The following is a 7,500-nucleotide window of genomic DNA, read 5'->3' on the forward strand; positions in this document are numbered from 1 at the left end:
GCGTGCGTTCATGCGTGTCTGTGTGTCTGTGTGCCTGTGTGTGTGTGTTTGCGTTAGCGCTTGTGTGTGTATGTTTCTTGCCGATTGCGCAACACAGAAGCTGGTCCAGTGAGTATAGTGCGTAATAGTGGAAGGGAGGGAGTGACTAGGAGGTACTCACTCCCTCTCCCCCCCTCCCCTCCTGAGCCCCTAACTGCTGCTATCGTGACCCGCTCTCTCCCCCTTTCACCACACAGTCATGTTGGGCTTTCTATTTACACACCACAGGCACTCCTTGACTGTTTGAAGTTTAAAAAGGGAAAAAGTGACGCAGCCTTTAAAACATTGTAGTGTGTGTGTGTGTGTGTGTGTGTGTGTGTGTGTGTGTGTGTGTGTGTGTGTGTGTGTGTGTGTGTGTGTGTGTGTGTGTGTGTGTGTGTGTGTGTGTGTAGGTATTATAAGCTGCCACTATGAGGTGCTACAGAGTGGACACAAGTAAAGTAAAGGGAAAGCTGCTTCACTTGTCTTCCTAATAAAAAATATATAATATATAATACATATATATAATCAGTTCAGTTCACATTTTTAACAATTTGCCCTCCTGTTTCAAATGATATTTTTTTCCTAACTGCAATTTAAATTTGTTGTTATATCTTATTTTTTATGTATTTTTATGCCACTATATAAACTTGCCTTACATTGCCTACGACATGTTACATGTAAATCGAGTCTGAAGACTTTTTTGTTTCCATTTTAACCTGCAATTTTTATTTTATTTGCTCCTTTTATTCGCTTTTAAATGTTTTATAATGTGTTTTATGTATTCTAATCTTGCCCCTTGTAAAGCACTTTGAATGGCCTTGTGTCTGAATTGTGCTATAGAAATAAACTTGCCTTGCCTTGCCTTGTAATGTAACATCATAACTCGAGTTACTTGAACTAGCTCTCAGCCGTCTCTCTATTATATACAAACAGAACAACTATTTAAATGTAACGTAAACTCAAACAAAAACAATTGTTGACTAATCATTGCAGTTCAAATGCTTAGTCACAATAACCAAACACAGCGTGTGTCATCTCATCTTCAGCAACAAAACCTATTCTGTTTTGAAATACAGTAATTATGAATACCAAAGGATTTAAATGGTAAAATGGTAAATGGACTTGCGATATAGCGATTTTTAGCCTATTTTCTCAGCCCCAAAGCGCTAAACATTTCTCTACACGTTCACCCATTTATACACACACTCTCACTCATACACCGATGACAGTATAGCTGCCATGCAAGGCGCTCTACAGTTACAACATTCACTTTCTGTCTGACTCATGAGGATGTATTCACACTTGACAGTTGGCACCTCAGGCTGTCTCAGAGCAGCTCAAACCAGCTGTAATCTGTGTGTCAATCATCCACACATGACTGTCTGGGAGCCCCGATACCAGACCTGTAACTCTTTCACTGTCGTGTTGTTTCGATCGAGCCTCTGGGCTAAAAAGTCTCATAAACATCACGCTTTAATCTATCTATCTATCTATCTATCTATCTATCTATCTATCTATCTATCTATCTATCTATCTATCTATCTATCTATCTATCTATCTATCTATCTATCTATCTATCTATCTATCTATCTATCTATCTATCTATCTATCGCCTGCTGTCCTATCTTTGGTAGCGCATGTGGGCAGCTTATGCATTTGTTTAGGAAGAGAGTGAAAGAGAGACGGCAGGATGCATGGCCATGAGGTAATGTATTTATATGTGACTATGTCAGATTAATAATGGTGATATGACCATGGTGAAGCAAAGTAAACCTTGATTTAGTAGCGTTCATAAACACAGGATGTTCCGGTCTGCCTGCTGTAAATCATTTTGAAAGAGTGTTTTATGGTCTCACTGTCTAACCCTACATTTCTCTTACTGTGACATCACAGTAAGAGAAATGTAGGGTTAGACAGTGAGACCATAAAACACTCTTTCTGCCTTTTCTCAGGCTAGGATGAACCAATTAATTTTTTTTTTGCACATTTATACTACATAGGATCTCAGAATTCAATACACCTTCATATTCCCACCGGTGAAGTAGGCCTTTAAGTACCCAAGAAATCGAACCGATGCAAAAGCATTATTAATAAATATATAAAAATAGCATTGTTTCACTGATGGTCTCGTTTGCTGCTAAAGGTCATTTATGATTAGAGGGAAAATGAGACAGTTTCATAAACATTTGAAAAGATCCTTGTAGGAGATTGAAATCTACGGTTCTTTCCTTTGATGATGCATACTTTCCTCAATGGACGTGTGTTTGACATACTTATCTATTGTTCCAGATGAGTGCACTAGAATCCGGACAGGAACCAGTTAACATTTCTCAGGTAAACACATTCCCCCTTTTCGTTATCTCTCTCTCTCTCACGCGTGCACACGCACACACACACACACACACACACACACACACACACACACACACACACACACACACACACACACACACACACACACACACACACACACACACACACACACACACACACACACACACACACACACACACACAACCGTGTTAACGTGCGGTCTCTGTCCCAGCGTGAATCATCCTCTGCTAATGTAAAAACTAGGGCTGACGGTTTTAACGTCATGATTTCTTAATCATTATCTCATCGGCTCAATCATAAGGAACTCCTTGGGAAACCCCTCTTGAAAAATATCAGTGAGTTTCAGTCAAGATATTCATGATAACCATGTTAGCTGGTGTATTATGTGTATTGCATGTTCACACACACACACACACACACACACACACACACACAGAAAAAAGAAAAAGATCAAGCCTTGCTTGACAATATGAATTGTTCAACAATTTTCATTAATAATACTAAATAAACTATATTTTTCTCCAGTATGATGAGTATGTAGCCTGGCTCCGCCCACCTACCTACTTCCGGACAAATTTAATTTTCCCTTCGGTACAAATTAAATGAAGTACGATGGTCTGGTTGGACCAGGCTGATGGGCACTGTGGTGTATTCTCAATTAATTCAATTTAGCTTTATTGGCATGACCATTCAAAGACAACATTTTTGCCAATGTTTATTTTTATTTTTCATATTTTCATTCGGAACAAATTCACTTTTTAGCCAAAGACAGGCAAAGAGATTTATATATATTTTTATATAGGCTACTTTAAAAAAATATATTTTTCTTTAACCCCACTGAACCAAACTATAAAATGAAAATGAAAATAAAACATTGGCTGCAGACAATTACTGTAAATAACATTCCAACGCTTGTGTGAAAACATCGACACATCCGTCAGTTACTATCCGTGGGACCAGGAAGGGCATTCTTTCTCCCTAATGGCAGCTTGAAACACAGAGCCCATTGTCACCTGACATGTTGTGTCAACACATGTTTAGGTAACACATGACATGGAAACTTAGGGAGAGGATTGTGATGGGGTAATGTCACAGGTGTGTGTGTGTGTGTGTGTGTGTGTGTGTGTGTGTGTTGTGTGTGTGTGTGTGTGTGTGTGTGTGTGAACTTGTAGTTCCCTATATAGGGGAAAATCCTGGCCATTTGCATGTAAACCAAGAGTGGCTGATTGATTTCAACATTTTTCAAAAAGCGGCACCTTGAACAGGTGTCTTCTTATTGCATTTTCATAACCAACCAGCACTCTCGAATTCCCCCACACACAAAACAATCATTCATAAACATTTGAAATGTATATATACTGTATAGCTATATGGAAAAATAGATACTTACTATAATAGCAGAGATTTTCAAGTTTGTGTGCGTGTAGATCAATGGGTCACTCTGGTGGAGTAGTGGATGGAGCGTGTACCATATAGGCTCAGTCCCTGTGACAGTGGTCGCGGGTTCAAATCCGACCCGTGGACCTTAACTGCATGTCTTTCCCCATTTCCACTTTGTACTCTCTGATCTATCAAATAAAGGTTAAAACAGAGAAAAAATATCTTTGAAAAAACAAATAGAAAAAATAGTGTAATATGAGATCATCAAGAAAGTTCTACAAAGTTCTAGAATGCAACGCTCCCTGGGTAACCCCAACCCTTTAGAATAATAACAGAAGCTACAGTGGCCTTCAAGGACAAGAACAATTCTAAATTTTAAACAATGCACCTGATGACATTCCAACTATGACACTTTCAAGATGGCGGCACTAGGCCTTGGTCCAAAATATGCAGAAATATGGACATATATGAGATCCTTTCTAAAGGAAAACAAATTATCAACAAAAAAAAAATTTCAGCTATTATGCACTAAATTAAATGTACTTATGGATATTATAATTACTTTCTACAAAATCTGCCAGGAAATAAAACCCAAAATTCTACACACTGCAGGTTTAAATGAAGTAAAGATAACACACACAACACACAAAAACAACATAAACAATACAGTAATAGTCGGTGCTTTATTTAAATTTTTTCCTAATTATATCTGAATAACATTAATTCAAATGACGAGTTAGAGATGGTGCCATAACTGTGATATATCTTGTGACATCACGGGAAGTGTTCTGAATCCAGCACTGCTCTATCTACGTACGGGTGAATGGAAAAGTCACTCTGCATAAACTGTTACCAAGGGCCACACGAGACTTCATAAACAATTTTGTCACAGTTCAGGAATTTTTTAAACGTCAACAGGTATTTTGCCCAGAGAGTCAGTGTGTCAGCGAGCAAAGATAAATAAAGGAAATAAACTAGTGGTGGCTACAGTTGGAAAAAAAACGAAACGGATATACACACACTTGGTATCTGCTTGTAAATTCCTCACACATGGAGAAACCTAAATCTAAAAGTTGAGCATTCGGACTCAAGGGGATCCCCTCCTGTTTTGCTTTGGAACACACACACTCACGGACGCACACATACATACGCATACACGCACGCACATAAACACACACACTCACAGACACACACACACACACACACACACACACACACACACACACACACACACACACACACACACACACACACACACACACACACACACACACACACACACACACACACACACACACACACACACACACACACACACACACACACACACACACACACACACACACACACACACACACACACACACACACACACACAGCAGAAATTTGTAGGGAACCAATCGAAGTACATCAACAGTAAAAAAAAATTGCTGGAAATGTCACATCTGAAATTCACATTTCCTCTTTATCTCATTAGAAAAACATACAAAATGTGTTTCATGTTGAAAATAAGTTGTATATACATGTCATTTATTTTTATTCAATAATTTTTATTCATTTATTTAATCAAACAATACCACAATTGCCAACATGCAAACGTGAATTTTTTTTTCAACGTAATTTCTTAGAAACAAAAAAATAGTAGGTTTGCTAGGGTTTCAATAATCCTACGGCTGCGTTGTCACTAGCATGACATTTATTTTTTAATGTATTTCCTGAGAGGATGAATGTGGAAGTACTGCACACACACACACACACACACACACACACACACACACACACACACACACACACACACACACACACACACACACACACACACACACACACACACACACACACACACACACACACACACACACACACACACACACACACACACACACACACACACACACACACACACACCTGTGACATTGCCTCCGTTAGAACCTTTTGCCAAAAAAAAATTAATTTGCTTGTTCCCTAATTTGCCTATTACAAAACAACTTCCTAGAAACACAAGCATTTCCTACACAGATTATTATCCATCTATGAAAATGATGTCATGGTTGTATTTTGCATCCTATCTCAGACAGTCTTTGAATAACAAATGCAGGTGATAGTCGAGGGCTTTCGTGACTAAAAACTATTTGTCACTTGACGTGTGAGTTTCTGCATGTGAATCAAGTTGTCAGAGTGTTTGAATGTTTATTTCAACACATGATGACTAGGGTTAGGGCTGAAACCTGTAATCATTAGCACTTTGAGTGGCCTTGTGTCTGAATTGTGCTATATAAATAAACTTGCCTTGCCTTGTCTTGCTCTTAGTGAAGTCTGGAGGGATGTGCATGTATGTCATGCAGACTGTATTTTCTAACCATTAGAATTCACATTTAGTCTTGGATTGAAGGTTTTTTTTCATTTCTTACCACATTCACCCATTCACCCACTCATACGCCAATAGCAGTAGCTGCCATGCAAGGCGCTCTCTGAACCATCGGGAGCAATGTGGGGTTCAGTGTCTTGCCCAGGGACACTTGGACATGTGGTGGATAGGCGGGGGATCGAACCTCTGACCCTGCAATCCAGTGGACGACCGCCCTAACCACTTCACCACAGCCGCCCCATTGCCTTGTAACTGGACTTTTCTATTTTTAGGTTTTCAAGATGAAAAAGGATATATTATATTTTACGTCAGAATACTAAATAAATAAAAGCTTGTTCGGTTATAATAATATAGTGAATAACTCGGTTCAAAATAAAGTTTTGCTAATAGGTTCTGGGCATCATAAGACCATTGCCCCCCCCAACCCCCTCCTCCCTGCTGGAAAAACACACACACACTCACACACACACTGACACACACGTACACACATATCGTCTCACGTCAACTCATCGCTACGTGCCGGTTCTGGACACCAATTAAGCCTCGCATTGTTGAGTCTGTTCCCAATCATTCACCGGCTGTCCTACCGCTCTCCTGCCAAATACTGAGCCCCTATACTGCCAAATGCAGAGCCCCCCCTCCTGCCAGATAGTGAGCCGCTGAGGAGTCTGAATCACCGATTAACTTCGTCCAACAAAAACACACAAACATGTTATTTCATTTGCAAAGCCGCTAGAGAGATGAAATGAGAGACATACGGTTAATTTTAGTTTTTTTTCTCTCTGTTTTTTATTATTTGAAAGGGAAAAGTACTGAGAGGTTTTCTCTTAATGTGATTCACATGGTGTGGTTAGTAGTTGGTTTTGTAGTCATCTTTGCTTGTATTTTTAAATGATTAACAATGGGTTTTCTTTTTTAATGGCTTGTAATGGGGCGCTCCTGTGGCGTAGTGGATAGAGCACCTACCATATTGGCTCCGGCCTTCATTGCAGTGGTCGCAGGTTCAAATCCGACCCGTGGACCTTTACTGCATGTCACCCCCCTCTCTCTCTATGCTATATAATAAAGCTTGAAAATGCCAAAAAAATAATCTTTACAAATGGTTTATAACATTCCCCACTTTCACCTGCAGGATCGGCTCAGAAGGTGTATCCCTATTTAATTAACACAAATCTCCTTATGTAATTAAAATTATGAACCATTAAGCATGTTTTCTCAATTTGACCAAGACAAAAAAATAAATAAAAAAATTGCGATGAACGCAGTGACAAGGTGTGTCAGGGTATGAGTGACCCAGACGCCCTCTTACTAACATGAGAACACTTTCAAGACACCGGAGAAAATAACATGTCATTTTACAGATCAGCAATTGTCACACGTTAGTCACTCGGAGTGAGG

This window comes from Ammodytes marinus, assembly GCF_949987685.1.
Source record: "Ammodytes marinus genome assembly, chromosome: 8".
Taxonomy (NCBI): domain Eukaryota; kingdom Metazoa; phylum Chordata; class Actinopteri; order Uranoscopiformes; family Ammodytidae; genus Ammodytes; species Ammodytes marinus.